Genomic DNA, 17,235 nt, shown 5'->3' with positions numbered 1-17,235 from the left:
AAAGGATGTCACCATTAGTTGCTAATATTTTCCTTAAATCTACCCCCTTCTCAGCTCATATGCCTACAATTCAATGCTCCCAAGGCCAGATGTGTATTTTTCAAATGAAATTGCAGTTAATGGTACAAAATATTTACATTTATGCCCCAAATCCAAAGAGCCACAAAACTTTATTTCTCCTTTTGTAGTTTCAATATTTAATTAGTGATGAAGCACTAGAAACCTGTAGGGAAAAAACACCCCATTATTTTTTAAGTTACAGTATATTTACAACCCATTTCCACCTGCTCCCTTTGTCTCCACCTGTCTCCGCTGTACACAGATTCATCTCAGACATCCCCTCAGGAATACAGCTGTGTCATCACATACCGTGGCATCCTAATATTTCATACTAAGCTTTAAACCAATTAGGAATGACTACTGACTGTGCTGACTCATGGGAAGGGAAGGGGATAATGCGTCCTTCAGGTAATGAACTTCTTTGGGGACTTAACACATATTTCATTTTTTAGCACCGTTGGTTTTCCCTTGTCACATTTCTGTGGATGTGGCTTTGTTTTGCTTCATTGCGCTAGGAGGATTATGCAGGGATTAATATTTGTGAAGTAACCAAGCTTATAGTAATAATGGCAGGAATTGGACTGATACATGGTGAGATTATTGGGTCAACCTCTGAGGCCTCAGGGGTGCTCTGGATGACAGAGATCTTCGGGGTGGTGGGACCCATTTAAAGGGGCAGCCCCAACTGACTTCCAGGAGATTGTGGTACATGGAAACCAGAATTTCCGGTTTTATGAAGTGAACCCCAAATCTAGATTTTTAAAATGTGAAATTTCCTTATTTCAAAATGGAGGCACTGTAAAATGAAACAAACCACCCTCTGGGTGATAGCTCCAGCTGGCTCTCAGCTGCCAGTTTGCAACCTCTGGCCTGAACCAATCTACCAGCTTTTTTTTTTTTTTAAGAGAGTAGACAGCAGGATAGGTGCATAGCAACATGCATAGAGTTTCTGTAGGGTTTTCTCCAACTTTGCAGCTTGCCCATCCTAGTCCAGTGGAGGACTTGGGTTCCCATTCCCTGTCTGGGTCCATGTGGTGAAAACCTAAGGCAGGGGCTGGCCGGCTGGGGACAAGCAGGGTCAAAACCCTAGTGGGCATCTAGAAAGTTGGGGGGAGGTCCATGTACAAGTGACATGGGTTGAAACTGATCATTTAACTAGAGAGAATGATTCTAGCCCTTCATGGTGGTTGGATCTGGAGCAATTTCTGTGTTTATTTTGGGGCAGCAGTAGATTTCTATAGAGCAGGTACCTGCAATCCACAACAGGAGGAGCAAGGCTTAGCTGTAGCCCCTTTGTGGAGGACACTTGTCCTAGGAGCTTTCACATGCTGCATCTCCCTTAATCCACACACAACATGATGAGATGGTTATTGCCATTTTGCTGAAGATGAAATTGAAGGTCTGAGAGTTTTAGCAGTCAATAAGTGGTTGAGCTGGAACCTGAATCTGGATTATTTGAAAGGAAAGCAAGTGACCCACCACCCTGAACTCAGGATAATACACCCGTCTCCTTGCCCAGGAATATATCATGACAAATGGCAAGAAAATCATGGCTTCCACCTATTTTTTATGACCCCAAATTTTATAATGGGAATCTGACCACACATTTGCATATATTCCTGCATAGGAAGAGCTTTATTTTCTTGATTAGCAAAAAAAATGACTGCAGGAGAAGTTCAGTCTCAGCTCAAGTAATCTGTGTTGAAATAGGATGTTAACAGAAACCTCCGTTACCCTGCAGAGCCCACTTCTGAGTCATTAACAGCCCTGAGTTTGAATGAGGCAGGTCCTAATTCTTCAACTGAGATTTCTTTGCTCAGCTAAGTTCAATCCATGTTGGGGCTATTAAAAATGTCTTTTTAGTGCTTAGTCTGAAATTACCACCTTTTACAAATTTTCCCGTTACATATATAGCCTTTTGGAAAATGAGTTGCTTTTCATGGAGGTGTTGGAATGTTTGTGATTTTAACTTTATTATATAATGTGTCTTGATTAATCAGTGTTTGAGAGCCATCTAGCTCTAAGCAAGATTACAAGAAAATAAAACGGACTTTGAACCTGTCCTCTGCCTCCATAAGAGACCCTCAGAAATGGAGATGACAGGAGTAAGGGAACGGCAGTATCTGAGCCCAAGAACCTGGAAGGTTGAAGCAAGGTACTTAGTATTCATCTGGTAGTCATTGCAGTAACATCAATCTTACCAAATTCTCCTGGTATTAATGTAGATGCTCTGCATTTAATATATATTTCCAGTGGAATTTCATTGTAATTGAGCACTAAATGATGCCCACTTATGGTAAAGTGGTTCCAGAATTTTTTGTAATAAATGGATTTTAGTAGAAGATTCCAGATTCATCTCCAAGTCTATATTAGACCCTTTATGCTCTAATTGTCACTGACTGTCTTTGCCATATTATTTCCAGACAGTTCATAGTTTCCCCTGCTGAACAGATGATGATTTGTGAGTGAAGTAAGACACTGACTAAACTATGTAGTGCAGATGATTTTTTTTATTGCTCTTGATTCACAAAATCTCTTTTAAAACCATTTGAATCATCTCTGTTTGGTGTCATTACTAACGGCTGTAGATTTATAAGGGGAAGGACTTGTAGAGCAACAATGATAGCAAACATTTATTGAGTGCTTACTGTGTTCTAAACACCCTGTAAAGGTAAGTGCTTTACAGTCATCATCTCATTTGGAACCTCATAACAATTCGATAGGTCTGGTTACCATTTGTATTTTAGTCAAGTAAGTTGGACATCAGAGGTTAAAGAATTTGTAGGAGGTCATAAGCTAGAAAGAGGCAGAGTTGGGATTGAATTCACATCCTCCTGGCTTCAGGCTTCAAAGTCTGTGCTTTTATCCACCAGAACAGATGGCTTGTGGAATGGAATCCCTGTGAGTAGATGGAGGAAACTATGGATTCCTGGGCCAGTGAGAAACCCCTGTGTTTCTTTATCACAAGCAGATACAGTTATTAAGATAACTCAGAAACTATCTCTATGGTTAAGGCACAGGGATGGGGGGGAGCTGATGTTTAGGGGGAGTATCTGCTTGAAAACTGGAGACACAATTATTTCATGAAATGAATAACCAGTAAACCAAATAAATTGCACAACTGTATTTGTTTGCATGGAAGGGGTTTTACCAGACATGCAACAGTGGCTAGTTAATCCCAGGTTTAGAACACGTGGCTGTTAGAGCTGAGGTTGAAAGCTCTATGGCTTGTAATCCTCACGCTGCCCAGCTGAGTGTTCTGGGAGGTCCCATGGGAAGGGGCTGTCCCAGCTCTCACACTAACCAGCAAATAACCTTGGCAAAACATCTCGACCTCTCTCATCTGCAAAATGAAGGAATTGGGTTGAATTCAAGACTTCCAAATGTATTTAGAATCTGGCATTGTAAGTCTTTCTTCAAAAGAAAAAGAATGCAGAATTAATTCAACTATGTAGAACAGATGAGAGTAGAACCTATCTGGTTGAAATGAGCACTATGCCTCCTTCTCCTATGCTGGAAACTTCTCGGGCCTCCTTGTCCTGTCCCCTGAGATCCCATGGGCTGTCTGAAGACAAGTCTAGAAAACCTCTAGGCTAGCTGCTCCTGAAAGCTTCTGTTAACTTGCACTTTCATAACCATAGAGCATGCCCAGAGAAACTGGTCTTTAATTTTGTGAGCACTGGGAATTGATCACTGATAAGTTTTCCTTGCCACGGTGGCTCCCAGGCTGATGGTTTACTTAGGGCAAGAGTATGGGACACTAAGTGATGTATTTTGGATTAACTGCATTTTATGTTCCCACCATTTCATTTTTCTTTCTCCTCTCCTTCTGGTGCAGGTAATTGGGTGTTTTACATAATTCTGCAAACCACTTCAAATAAGAATTTTTTTTTTTTTTTTTTTTTTAGCAAGGTGGATTAGGAAATGAGCCAATCAATAAAATCTCCCTCAAATATTTTCAGATTCCACGCACACAATGTGTCATAAACTTCTACAGATTCTGTAGCTTGGAGCTCAACTGCCACTTTCTCAGGGAAGCTGCTCTGGTGGTTCCCATCCTTACACACCTCAGCTGCCCCTGTGGTCACCCTCATTACATCTGTGAGCTCCCTTGATCACACTTAACACAATTTATGATCATGAACTTGTGTGATTACGTAATTCAGCAAGCTCTCCGAGGGCAGCAAACATACCCATGGTATTGGCCATTGTATCCTAAGTACCAACACATTCCCTGGCATGAGGAGGATGTGCACCAAATGTTTATGCAATGAATCCATGTTGAAATTCTTTGTTTGGGGGCAGTCTAATCAGATAGTTATTTGTTCATGGTGAAGCTCTGGAGCCAGGCTACTTGGTTCAAATCCAGGCTCAACCAGTTACTCACTGTGTGTTCTTGGATAAGTCACTTAAATCTTTTAAGGTTAGGTTCCTTCATCTGTGAAATAGGAGTGATAAAAGTATCTATGCTACAGAGTTTGTGTAAGAAATAACAAGAAAACTTATGTAGAACATTTAGTTCAGTGCCTTATTTATAGTAAGCCTCCACAAATTTTAGTTTCTTAGTATTATGATATTTATTTCCCCAGCAGAATGTGTAGTCCCATATAGGAGACACAAATAAATTGATAATTACAATATAACGTGGTAAGTCGAAAAATTTGGCTCAATTTCACTGGGGTTCTGTTGAAGTCCATTGGAGGAAATGGAGAATGAAGTGACTGATTAAAGAATACCAATTATTTATTTATTTATTTATTCATTTTATGACCAGTTCACTTATGACTAATAAATGACTAATTTATGCATTTATTCTAGCCCTGGGCTAGATATAGGAATACAGAGAAAAATATGGTCCTGTTCTTTTTTTTTTTCCTTATTCAATCCAATTTTATCACCCCAATCTTTTTAAAATTAATTAATTTTTTAATAGCCCAATAATTGCATTTTATTTATTTTTTGTCATTTAAATTTTATTAATGAGAACTGTTACTTACATTTTATAAAGCTTAATAGCTTTTATTTTTATTTTTTTATTGAAGTATAGTTGATTTACAATGTTGTGCTAATTATTGCTGTACTGCAAAATGCTACTGTTCTTACCATTAGTGAATTTATAAAATCTGGCTTGGGACAAAAAATATTAATAAAATTAATGTTGTATAATATATAACTTAATCCCAGCAAGATTAAGACCTTAGTGTCCTTAAACGGTGAAGCAATTATGATTTCACCCTCACTGTCCCTTCCTATAAGAATTCTGAATGAAAGCAATGTTAAACCATAAAATAAGTGTAAGGAAGGCCAACAAAATTCTGATTTTCCCTGGGATGACTATTGTGATACTATTCTGGAATACTGTTCTCAATAACATGTCTTTGGGGCCCATGCTTTCCTAGTGACTTGCACTCATGCTGGGTGTGCCCACTGAGTACACAACACAGAGCATGGGCATGAGTGCGTGGCACTGGCCATGGTGAGAGTGAGTTCAAAGCACTTTGGGAATTCTGGAGCCTGCAGTGGCTCTGGTGATCAAAGCTGAAGCCTTTGCATGTCCTCTGAGTACTTGCTCACCCTGTCACCTGCTGGCTTCTCATGCACGGTTGACCCTTTCTGTGAGCCAGCAGTCTGGTTACTTCCCGAAGCATCACTCAGGTGCTCCTCTTGCTGGTTCTTTCCTTGGGCCATTTCTCTGCTCTGGGCCATCACCACACATACTGCTGAAGTAGAAAATTTGTGTTTTGATAACTCTTGGGAATCCTCTCTCTCTGTCTCATGTATAATGTTATTTAAAACTTGTTTTCTTATTGGTTGGTTTGAATTTGCTTCAAGTGCATACACATACACACACTTAAATAGACAAAGGCGCTTGGGAGCAGAGCCCTGTTGCTTGCTTCCTTTGTGACCTCACCTCATTGAGATGCAGTCCCCTCTGCTGGGCATGACCAATGAATGAGGCACACTCGCCTAATGACAAGGAGTGTGTAGTCCCTTGGGATGACATGTACTCTGATCCCTGGTGAGCTCTCTGAGCAAAGTGAAGTAGCAGAAATGAGGCAGTGACACACTCTACCCTGGAGACTGGAGAAATTTCACAAGACCCCAAACGAGAAGGACCTCTTCAGTTAGACAAGGGGTTTGTGTATCAGTGTGTGTGGAAGGGAGGGTTTTTGTGTATGTGTGTGGGCATGGGATTGCCCATGTGTGTGTGAGTGTGGGAGGGTTGTGTGTGTGTGTTGTATGTGTGAGGGAGATGGTGTGTGTAGGTGTGTGCGAAGTGGTTGGTGTGGGTTTTGGGGGTTTGTTAGGAAGTTATATGTGTGTCGTGGGGTTGTAGGTATGTGTATAGGGATTGTGCTATGTATGGAGGGATTGTGGGTGTGTGTGGGAGAATCATATGTGTGTGTGATGGGTTGGGTGTGTAGTGCTGTGGGGGAGGTTGTGAGGGAGTTGTGAGTGTGTAAGTGTTGTATGTATGTGTGTATGGGGTTGCATATGGGTGTTTTGGGGGGTTTTATGTATGAGGGGCTCTGTGAGTGTGTGGATATGAGTTGTGTGTGTGTGTGTGTGTGTGTGTGTGGCTGTTGGCAGACATAGGTGGATCCATTAAAGATAGAAAATACACATGGCCAGAGAATGGAGTGGTGAGAAGCACAGCTCATTGGAGGATGGTGAATTTTTAGGAGAGGAAGCTGGAAAAGTTTGGGTTGGGGTGAAACTAACTCCAGATAAGGCTGGGGCCATGCTAAGGTATTTGGACTTTACCCTGTTAAGTTACAAAGCCACACAGACAGACAATAGGTCCTCAGTCAACCATTACTGAATGATTGCAGGAGACAAATGAATCCCTAGAGACTTCATAGGAGGCAGCCATCACCACTTAAGGCTCCACGATGGGGAAAAGCAGTTCTTTATTGTTAACGCCAACACCTCAGATAATATACTTTTTATCTCTGTTCGTAATGGTCATGTAGATAAATTCCATAAATCAAGTCTCAGCAGTAAAAAGGTTAATAAGTTTACGCTGTATAATTGAAAGCCATATTGGTGATTAAGAGGATTTTATATATCAGTTTTCTGGGTCACCAACTAATTATTTTCAATGGCTGGTAATAAAACACAGCACCATGGCTGGCTAGGCACTGCAAACTGTAAGATGTTAAATTGTGTAGAAAGGACTATAGCAGGTTACCTTAGGCTGGCTGGTCCTTCCCTTGGGAGGTGATGCCATTAAAATCTCTGTTGTTTGTGTTATGCCAAACCTACATGATGCTTTGGTGTCCTCTTCTACCCAAAATAGGAAACTAGACAATCCCCCAAATGTAAAGGACATGGTAAGCTCCTGGGCCCCAGGGTAGCTGTATCATTCATGTTTAATGCACACACTACTAGTAATACTAAGCAGTTTCTCTTACAGCAAGATGATACTTGGCCATCCTTACTCAGAATGGAGGATTCAAAGAGGAAAGGAAAAGTGTGTGACATGGAGCAGATTCACATTTATTGATCCCTTAAAATGTTCCTGGAGCAGTACTTTGTGATTTATATCTGCTAGAGGTCACTATGGTGTGCATTATCTACCCAAGGTTAGCAACATGAAAACTGAGGTTTAGAAAATGTGGATGAATTGCCCAAGGTCACAGTTTTTAAGTGGTATGGCCAGCGTTCAGGCTTGGGTCTGTCTGACCCCACACTGAAGCGATTCCACTATTGAGTTATACATTTTTTACTTCTGGCTTTGTGGAGGACCATCTGAAGGCACAACAGCAAAAAAAAGATAACAGGTTGGCCTGGTCCTGTGTTTGATTTGGGCTATTGGAGGTTTGTGTCATTAGAGGGTGGTGGAAACATGGTTGCTGCATTGCATAAAACACACATTGTGTTTTAGGGAAACAGTGCCCCTCAGCAGAGTGCAAGGCAGCAGTATGTGCTGAGACAGTCTGTGTCCCCATTTTGGAGGCTGCATAGAGGTGGATGGAAATGAGACTGGGAGAAGCAGTGGGGGAGGGGCATTGGTTTCAACTCCTGGTTTTATTCCTTAGGAAGGAGCCCAATGTGTCACTTAGCCAAAGTGCCATCACCTCCAGAGTTTGTTCAAAAGAAATATGTTTACAGCTTTTGTTTATATAATTAAAGAAGCATAATTATTGTATATGTAAGTATGAATTCATGGGCTTAAACACAGAAGAATTGTTAGATACAGTGGTCAATGTCTTTCACACTTGCATGTATCTGATCTTGCTGCATTAAGAGGGGGAGAAATTAAGGTTGGAAACCTTGTAGTTGAAGTCTTTCTGTTTCTCTAGTTTTTTGTTAGGTTCTGGTGTTATCTTGCAAAATAGGCACTGCGTGGGGTTGTGAGTGTAGGGGGTGTGTGTGTGTGTGTGTGTGTTTGTGTGGAGAGGGGTGAGAAAGATTTGTAAGATCATTCTATTGGGGCTCTACAAGGTCTGCTAATACAGATGAATCAGAAAGTTTGAACTATTCAGTTACTTTCTTCAAAGGCAAATGATTTGCAGATGAAATAAAAGAATGAAAATTGGAAGGTGAATGCCATTATCTTGGCCACAGAGTTTAGTCATTTAAAGATCAGCCAAAAGCATCCAAGATTGTGATGACTGATTTTAAAAAAATGTAGTTGACAGATATGGTAATTAAACCACCAAATAAAGGAGACAATCTTAAGATGGCACCAAGATTGGACATTCCTGGAACTCTCCATGGGCTTGGTAATTCAATCCAAGTGCTTTCTCTTCTTGGCATCCAGTCCCAGGAAAGGCTGACTTATCAGTAACTTCTTATTCTCATCTGCCATCGGGCAGTATGTGACACATAGGAGCAGCCTCAGGTCCTTCCTAGAGGAAGAAGGAGAGGTGATTAACCCAATAACCCAAGGGGAAGACTCAGAAACGTGCACAGAGAGAAGGCGAATGACTCTCCTTCAGGTCCGAGTAGAGAGATTCACCCCACAGGGAAAATCTGGGCTTCTCACGTCAGAAGGATCCTTCCTCACATCCCTTATGACAAGAGGTTCCAAAGATGACAGCTCCCTTAGCTGCTGGGCCATGTTTTAGAAAGAAATATTGGGGTAGGGTGAGGAGTGGGAGGTAAGAGCGGGAGCAGGAAGAAGTGTGAGGAGAAGATTAGAAAACGAAGAGAGAAAAGAGGAGAGAACGGCAAATGTAGTACTTTCATGAATATGAGAACAAATGGGCACAAGTGACATTTCTCTCTCATGGGAAGCACACTTTGAATAAAAGCAAGCAAGCATCATCCATAATCTTTCCTCCTGATATGCCTTAACAATCAGTGTGCATGAGGGCAAGTGGGACTCATGCCGGGATTGTGGGTGAGAGCCTTAGTCAAGAGGAAAGGCTTGTCTGGGCTCCACGAGCACAGAGCTGGGTGTCCAGGGGTGGCTGCAGGTGAAGGAAGCCAACATTGAAATCCACCATCAAGGGTCTCCTTGGTGGACTGCTTCTTACAGGGGAAATCCATCTAGGTCATGGGCATATCCATCACAGATGGCTAGTTTTCACCCTAATAGGGAGCTGGTAGAGAAAGGAAGGCGAGAGGATGCGCAAGGGTTTTACTCATCCCTGGAAAGGCTATAAAAATGGTGTGCATTTGCTCTGGCCCATTCTCTCCCTCCAGGGGCCAGAGCTTTCCCTGACAGGTTTTCCTGTCTTTATTCTCTTCCTAATCAAAAGTTTTATGCCTTGTGCTCACTCTCAGCTCATCTGATGAACACAACCAGTCTGGCATGAAAATACCTACTAATGGGTTCCTCTGTTACTATCAGGTAATGGACTAAGATTGCAAAGAGCCTATTGGGAAACAATACCGTGATCCAGGGACAGGCTTGGAGGGAGGAATTTCAAACACCACTGTAGGGATTAGCAGGAGGTGAGTGAGGCACTCTCTGTGGGCACAAAATTGAAGGGGGAGTAAAAAAAACACCTCAAAGAGGAAGCCAAAGAATATTTTATTACAGTAGTTTAATAAATAAAATTTAATGCAAAATCCATAGTGAAGAAAATGTCAAAGTTGTAAATACAGAACCCATGGGCGCGATTAGGGTGAGGCAGGGAGGCTTGCACTCTCAGGGTCATGCAAGTCTGGGGTTGGATCTGGTCTTCATTTAAAACATTTTGTTCATGTGGCTGGTGAAGCCACGATGGGCCAGTGGCTCCATCTCTACTTCTAGCCCCACACTGTTCTGCAACCCAGCTAGGATTCTCTTTCTGTATTCATATTATCCCTTTGCAATAAATTCCCTTTTACTTAAGCTGGGTTGAGTGGTGTTCTGCTTCCAGCAACCAATAATCCCTAAGACAGAAATAAACCTTCATTTCTTTCCCTTCCAACTTCAGAGTCCTATCAGAGAATTCTTTCTTCTAGATTCAGGTTTCCCATTTCAAATTGTAAAGCAAAATTTTATCACAGTGGTAAAAGATTTCTTTTTTAAATATATTACCTCTAATCCCATAAATCTAATACAGTGGTATCATTTTTACATGTTCCATTATAAGACCTGATCATAGCTTTACATAGTCATAATCATAGTGAACATATAACTTTGTATTCTGTTCTTTCTGGTGAACTCTGTATACCAAAGATTTTCCATGTTGTTACCAAAGCCATTTCCATTCAATGGCTCTAAGTCATTCTACTGAGTTTTATGTTCTGTATTTTACTTATTAAATGTCTCATTATTTGACTTATAAACTGTCTCAACTTTTCCCATATAATAGATAATGTTAAAATGAATATGTTCATTTCCATGGGTTTTGTTTCTTTAGTTATTTCTTAAAATTATCATCCCAGAAGTCTGATTCTGAGTCAAAGTTCCTTGTCATGCTTCTTAATTTATAACTTGTATTGCCATATAATTTTTAAGAGCACTTAGAACTGACAATGAAAACAACAGAATTTGAACCAAAAGAAATCAACACATAAGCTACCTCATTTCAAACTTAAGTGGGAATGGGGGAAGTATTCATCTTTAAAATTTGATTTATGATATTTTTCATTTTCTAAAATTGAGCCTCAGTTTATATATATATATATTCTCCTTTTACTTGCAGTAGAGACTTATGGCTGTGACAACTACTTTGTCTTTCTTCAGTTTATTTTGTGAACCAGAGGAGCAATCATATTTTATGGTTTCTCTACCAAGAAACTATATTTGGCACCTCTGATGATAACCAAATAGTCATAGAAGTTGCAAATTTAAATTGGAACTCTAATACACATAGCAGATATCTGATGCCAAAACATTTATTAAAAAAAAATAGCAATAATAATGTCATGCTTCTAAGAAAGAATCAAAATCTTTTGTTTCAATTGTGGGCATATGCAGCAATACACAGTATCCCCTCTACTACTCAGGAATTGAATATACGCAAATGAAAATCCATACTTCACATTTCTGTGCTTTATTTTCAACAAGGCGTTTAAGGCCATCTTTAAACAAACAAGGACAAAAGGAGGACCCGAGTCCCCAAAGGCTTCATTTTCCCAAATTGAGTCAGTGATTGAACTAGTGATTAAGTAAATATTCCTTATACATGGGTCATTGTCTCTCTATAAAAGAATTCTATAAACATTTTCCCTGAAACCAACATCTTGAAACATTAAACTCGTTCTCAACCTAGATAAATAAAATGGAGGTAGAAAGCCAAAACGTGACTATTGAGAGGTCAGCATTTTAAAAGCAAATCTGGTTCTAGCTACATCCATTAGCAGAAATACTTTCATCAGCCACAGAATTAAGTCAATAGCTTTAAAGTCCAAATTGCCTTTCAAAAGAGGGATTTTCTGGGGTAGATGGGGAAACAGAAAACAAAGGATAGGAAGAAACTTGAGAGCAAGTTTCAAGGAGGTAGGATGAACTAGGGAAAGTCTAACTCCTAAAATAGGGGCCACTGGAGATAACAAGTGTCTTGAGATTAGCCTGTAAAATAACCCCTTTGTCTTGTTTAGAAGAATCGAAGATGCCACAGATGCCCAAAGTCCAATGGCTAGATGATTCCAGCACCAAGGCCACACTTTAGCTTTTTGTAATTCTGTGCACCCTCACTTCCTTTTCCTAGCATGTCACTGACAATGATGTTCTTCCTGGTGGCCCACCTCCATTCCTGTCCCTTTTCCTCCTGAATTACCCAAGTCTCTACCCTGGAAACCAGCTGGGGGGTGGTCCCCATTCCAGGCAGTGTCATGATCTATGGGCTACGACTAATGAGCAACACTGTAAGGTCTGTCCCCAAATTCTCTTCCTCTGTCCTATCAGGCTGGGACACCCACCACCATTCACCAACTCAGTCTTTGTTTCTCTTAGTTCAAGTCCTCCAGAATATATTTAACAGGTTCCATCCTGCCTGTGGATTCATTCTCTTTAGATTAGGATTGTGTCCTGCCCTTCCAAAGGGGCTGAAAAGCAATTCTAAAGGAAGGGCAGATGTTTGGACAGGTAGCCTAACACTATGTCTCCTCCAATTGAGCACCTTTTTGGGGGCCCAGTTTTTTGATACATACAAGGTTCTGGAAGGAAACAATTCAGTCAGAATTGTTTCAAGAAACAAGAATTGTTGAAGAAGAAACAACTGTTTCAACTTTCAAGAAAGAACTCCCTGCAGAGGTATGGACAGTGTTAACAGACCAAATAAGAGGTGTTGAGGCATCCAGAGAGTGGCCGTAGTGGGGAGATGTCACCACTGAGGCTGAAGTGGAAGATGAGGGAAAGAGTGTTATAGAGCCTGGTAATAGACAGAGCCCTGGAGGAAGAACCACTTCCCAGGAAGCTGCAGCTATGGAAGATGCTGATGGTTCTTGAGATGTTGCACTGAAGCAAGGAGGGCAAGAGGAAGAAATACTCCTGCCTGTCTCTCTTGCTATCCTCACTTTCCTGCTGGCCTCCCATTAGCCAAACCCACAGGGAAGTCAGCCAGCAAAGGAGTCAGGGATGTGTCTTGTCAGGGTCAGCCTCCTGGGGCACAGAGCAGAACAGAGCAGAGAATGGATTTGGGGACTAAAAGAAAAAAAAATATTACCAACTCTTGTTCTATGTCTTCTCATATAATAGTCAAAACAGTCATATTGTGTGGTTGAGGAAACTGAGGTACCTTGACAAGGTACACTGAATCTTTTCTGAAATAAAATATCCATCAATAAACTTGTTCATGGTCACAGAGCTAGTGTGTTACTGGGATGTGAGCACGTCTGTTTGACCCCAAAATAATAACAGTATCTGACACCATGTATACAGGTAATATGCAGGCACTATGTCAAGATATTCACAATTATTAGCTCATTTCATCTTTGCAACAGCTCTGTGGGCTAAATACCATCACTCCTTCAGGGTGCCAAGCTTGGGGTGCTCCATCCTCAGGAGGCTCCTGGTGAGTGTAACAGTCATGAGATGTCTTCCTCTATGGAATAACCGTGATTCGAAATGACATTTTCCCCAGTCCTTAGAACAAGGCTGCAAGGCAAGTGCTGTCCCCATCTTACAGATGGCCTAATTCAGGTTCTGAGAGACATGTGGCTTAGGCAAGCTCAGATGGTACCAAGTCACAGCCAGAATTTGAGCTGCGTTGGACCGACGGACAGTAACACCTGCTCTCTTTGTTTTAATTCCCACATTTCACTTTCTTATTCTCCCTCAAATCAATGAAAATCTTGAAATGAAACCTAGGAATTTGTTCCTGGAGTCAGGTAGATCCAATATGTTGCCCCTTTGGCAATCCCCATCTCTTCATCCAAGCAGAAAGAATGAAACTTCCTGTCTCTGTCTGAACAGGGTAATTGGAAAAAACAGAAAGAAAGAAAGAAAGAAAGAAAGAAAGAAAGAAAGAAAGAAAGAAAGAAAGAAAGAAAGAAAGAAAGAAAGAAAGAAAGAAAGAAAGGAAGGAAGGAAGGAAGGAAGGAAGGAAGGAAGGAAGGAAGGAAGGAAGGAAGAAAGGAAGGAAGAAAGGAAGAAAGGAAGAAAGGAAGAAAGAAAGAAAGAAAGAAAGAAAAGAAAGAAAGAAAGTGAAAGAAAGAAAGAAAGAAAAGAAAAATAAGCATGTGTATTCTCATTCCGACTCTATGAAATCCATAATTTAAACCTTTTATTGTGTCATTAAAACCCTAAGATTGGTGGTTATTCCTGTTTTACTGAAAATCAGGTTGCTAGAAGATGAAAGCTGAGTGATTTCGATTTAGCTTTCCTTGTGCTTTGCAAGTTGCCTCCACTAGACTTTTGAATGGTGGGGGCTGAAAAAGCCTGCAGCAAATATTTAATGGACATATTTATTTGGTGTGCTGGCTACTGGGCAGAACCCTTTGAGGATTTATAATCTGAGGAATGGATGTTAAATCCTGTAAATTAATGGGGCCACGCAACTTGTCCAGGATCAAATGGCCAACGAATGGCCCTTGAGATGCCTAGTCCAGCTTTTCTTCTTGACAGCAGAATGGTCCCATTTCAGCAAGGATGTTGTGCACTTAAATCTGGCATTCAGAGTCGGGAGGACATCTATGGAACCATGAGGAGGAATGGGAGGTGTGCTCAGCCAAACACATCACCTGAGCCAGTTCTGGTGATCAAGAGGTGACTGATGGGCACCTCTCTTCACTGGGCAGGTATTATTACTGGAGTAGTAATACTTTACTACTTTAATACTACTCCAGTAGTACTGGAGTACTGCTTCTTTAACTTCACATGCATAAAAATCACCTGGAGATCTTGAAAAGTGCAGATTTTGACTCACCAAGTCTGAAGTGAGGCCTGAGTTTCTTCATTTCTAACAAGTTCCCAAGTGATGCTGCCATTGTTGGTCCAAGGACCACACCTTGAGTAGCAAGGTCCTGGGATATGAATTTATCTTATTGTGGTAGTGATCTCATGATTAGGTCAGTGATTTATAAGTGGCTTTACCCAGACCAAGGCCAGTCTTACACAAGACCATTTGAGGCCATGGAAGTCATTGTCATTGTCACTGTACTCATCTTGGAGTCATCATTGTTATTGCCACTATTTGATGAAGCTCTCAACCAGGGCAAAATGCTGGCAAGCACCGGAAATTCACTCAAAGAGTTTCAAATAAAAAGAAAATTTATGGGATGATATTGACAAATCTCTTAGACCTAATTACAGCTCCATGGGGACTGGAGCTAGAAAAAGCGACTTCTCTATCTTTGCTTCCTGCTGAACATCTGCTCATTCAACTTTGTGCACATTGAGACTGCCGACCAATGGTAGCCTTAGTGACTGACTCTACATAACCTAGAAACTCAGCCCCTCATAGCTAGTTAGAGGCTGAGCCTCTAAAGCCCCAGTTCCAAATTCCCATGTGCCTATTGGTCTAGATTCAGTCTGGGGTCCAGCCTGGGTCCAATGCCAGAGAGGGATGTAGGTGGGATGTTATGGCCCAGAGGCTGCCAGGACTGAGGGCTCAAAAAGTGGCTTTAGTGGGGAGGCATGATGCATGTGTCTACTGCAGGTAGGCCTTATTACTATTTTCCTTGTTTAACAGATGATTGAGATTTCCTAGCTCACCTAGCTGTAAGTGGCTGAACTGGGATTCACATGCGTGTCTTTCTTTCTTTCTTTTTTTATTGAAGTATAGTTGACTTATAATGTTTCAGGTGTATAGCACAGTGATTCAGTTATATATGTATATTCTTTTTCAGATTCTTTTCCATTATTAGTTATTACAAGACATTGAATGTGCTATAGAGTAGGTCCTTGTTGTTTATCTACTTTATATACAGTAGTGTGTATCTGTTACACACACATGTCTTTCTGATGTCCCACTCCAGAACTTTCCATTCTCTTCATGATTTGAGGGACCCTGCAACTTGTTTCCTCTCCACCCGCTACCTTTAAGAAATCCCCTTCTTTGGTTTAACATGTCTTCCCTCTGGAGAATTGCATCTGGAAAGGTGGTGGCTGCCCCTTCTCTTGGGCTCCTCACTGCTCCTGCACTGCCCTGCAGTATTGGTTAAACGGCCAATCCTGATGGGGGCAAAACTTTAGGGTTAATCATTTTCTGGGTCTCGGTCCTAGGATTGTCTGCCCACGACTACATGGCTCCCACGTGGTCATCAAGCAGCAGCTCTTGATATCTTTCAACTCACATCTTGAATGTTTCTCTTTCACTCCTGCCCTCCTGCTCCCCATCAGGGACTGCCATCTGCTTTGTCATGCACACCCCCCTGGCCTGGACCTCTGCAGGTTATGGGCAAATCACCTAGAGACCACTGCCAGCTGCCCAATGTCCAGTCTACTTGGATCCCCATCACCACCCTTCTATGGGATTAGAAACCCAGGGATCAAAATTGCCTGGTAGTCATGACCTCACTGACCCTGCATGTCTGGTACTTCTGGATCCCCTCTGAAATCTCACCTTTGACCTCAGTGTATGTTTCACTCTGGTGGGCCAGTTAGGATGCCTGTCCTCTCCCACTGGCTTCCTGCTGCCTGAGCAGTAGGTCAGGGCTTGCCCATAGTCACATTTGCCTTCCAGTGACAAAACGAGCAAGCTGAGTGGGAGATGAAAGGAGAGAAAATCACCCAAATACAACATTCCCTGCACTTACCTGAGGTCTTCTTCACCCAAGAGCACACCCTCAGCCTCATGGTCCTTCTATGATCGAAATGTGAAAACCAAATACTCTCCTCCAAGTTGTTGGTGTTCTATCTGTTGAGGGGACCAGCAGTGAGGCTGCCATCTGTCAGGAGAGCAATGGGCCTCCCCTGAGGTCTGGTAAGGAGGTTGCAGGGAGAAGGAGGACCCAGAAGGAGAAGGAAAGGTTTCTAATAGGAGACTGATATAACTTGGGCCTGTCTAGGGAGCGGGGTTGCTGTGTCTCTGATTGCCAGCTAGTCAACTTCAGCTGGGACAGGTGCCATGTCATAGCCAGGGCAGTTGGAGAGTCAGCTGGACAAAACTCACTTGTTTCCAGCAAGGTAAAGTGAGACGGTGGTCCGGGGGCATCTGATAGCAAGCAAGCTGGCTGCGTGTGGTGGACCTGGGGAGGCTTTCTCAGGCTTGGTCCCACTGGGTGCTTGGTTTTAAATCCCAGCTACATACTTCTATAACAATTTGTGTGTCTCTTTACTTCCCTCAACCCCTTTAAAAAGTCAGTTCTTGCTCTATGGAGATGGGATGGATTAATTGAGATAATGCA

The sequence above is a fragment of the Eubalaena glacialis genome, chromosome 2, assembly GCF_028564815.1.
Source record: "Eubalaena glacialis isolate mEubGla1 chromosome 2, mEubGla1.1.hap2.+ XY, whole genome shotgun sequence".
Lineage (NCBI taxonomy): Eukaryota > Metazoa > Chordata > Mammalia > Artiodactyla > Balaenidae > Eubalaena > Eubalaena glacialis.
Note: the sequence above shows the minus strand (reverse complement) of the source record.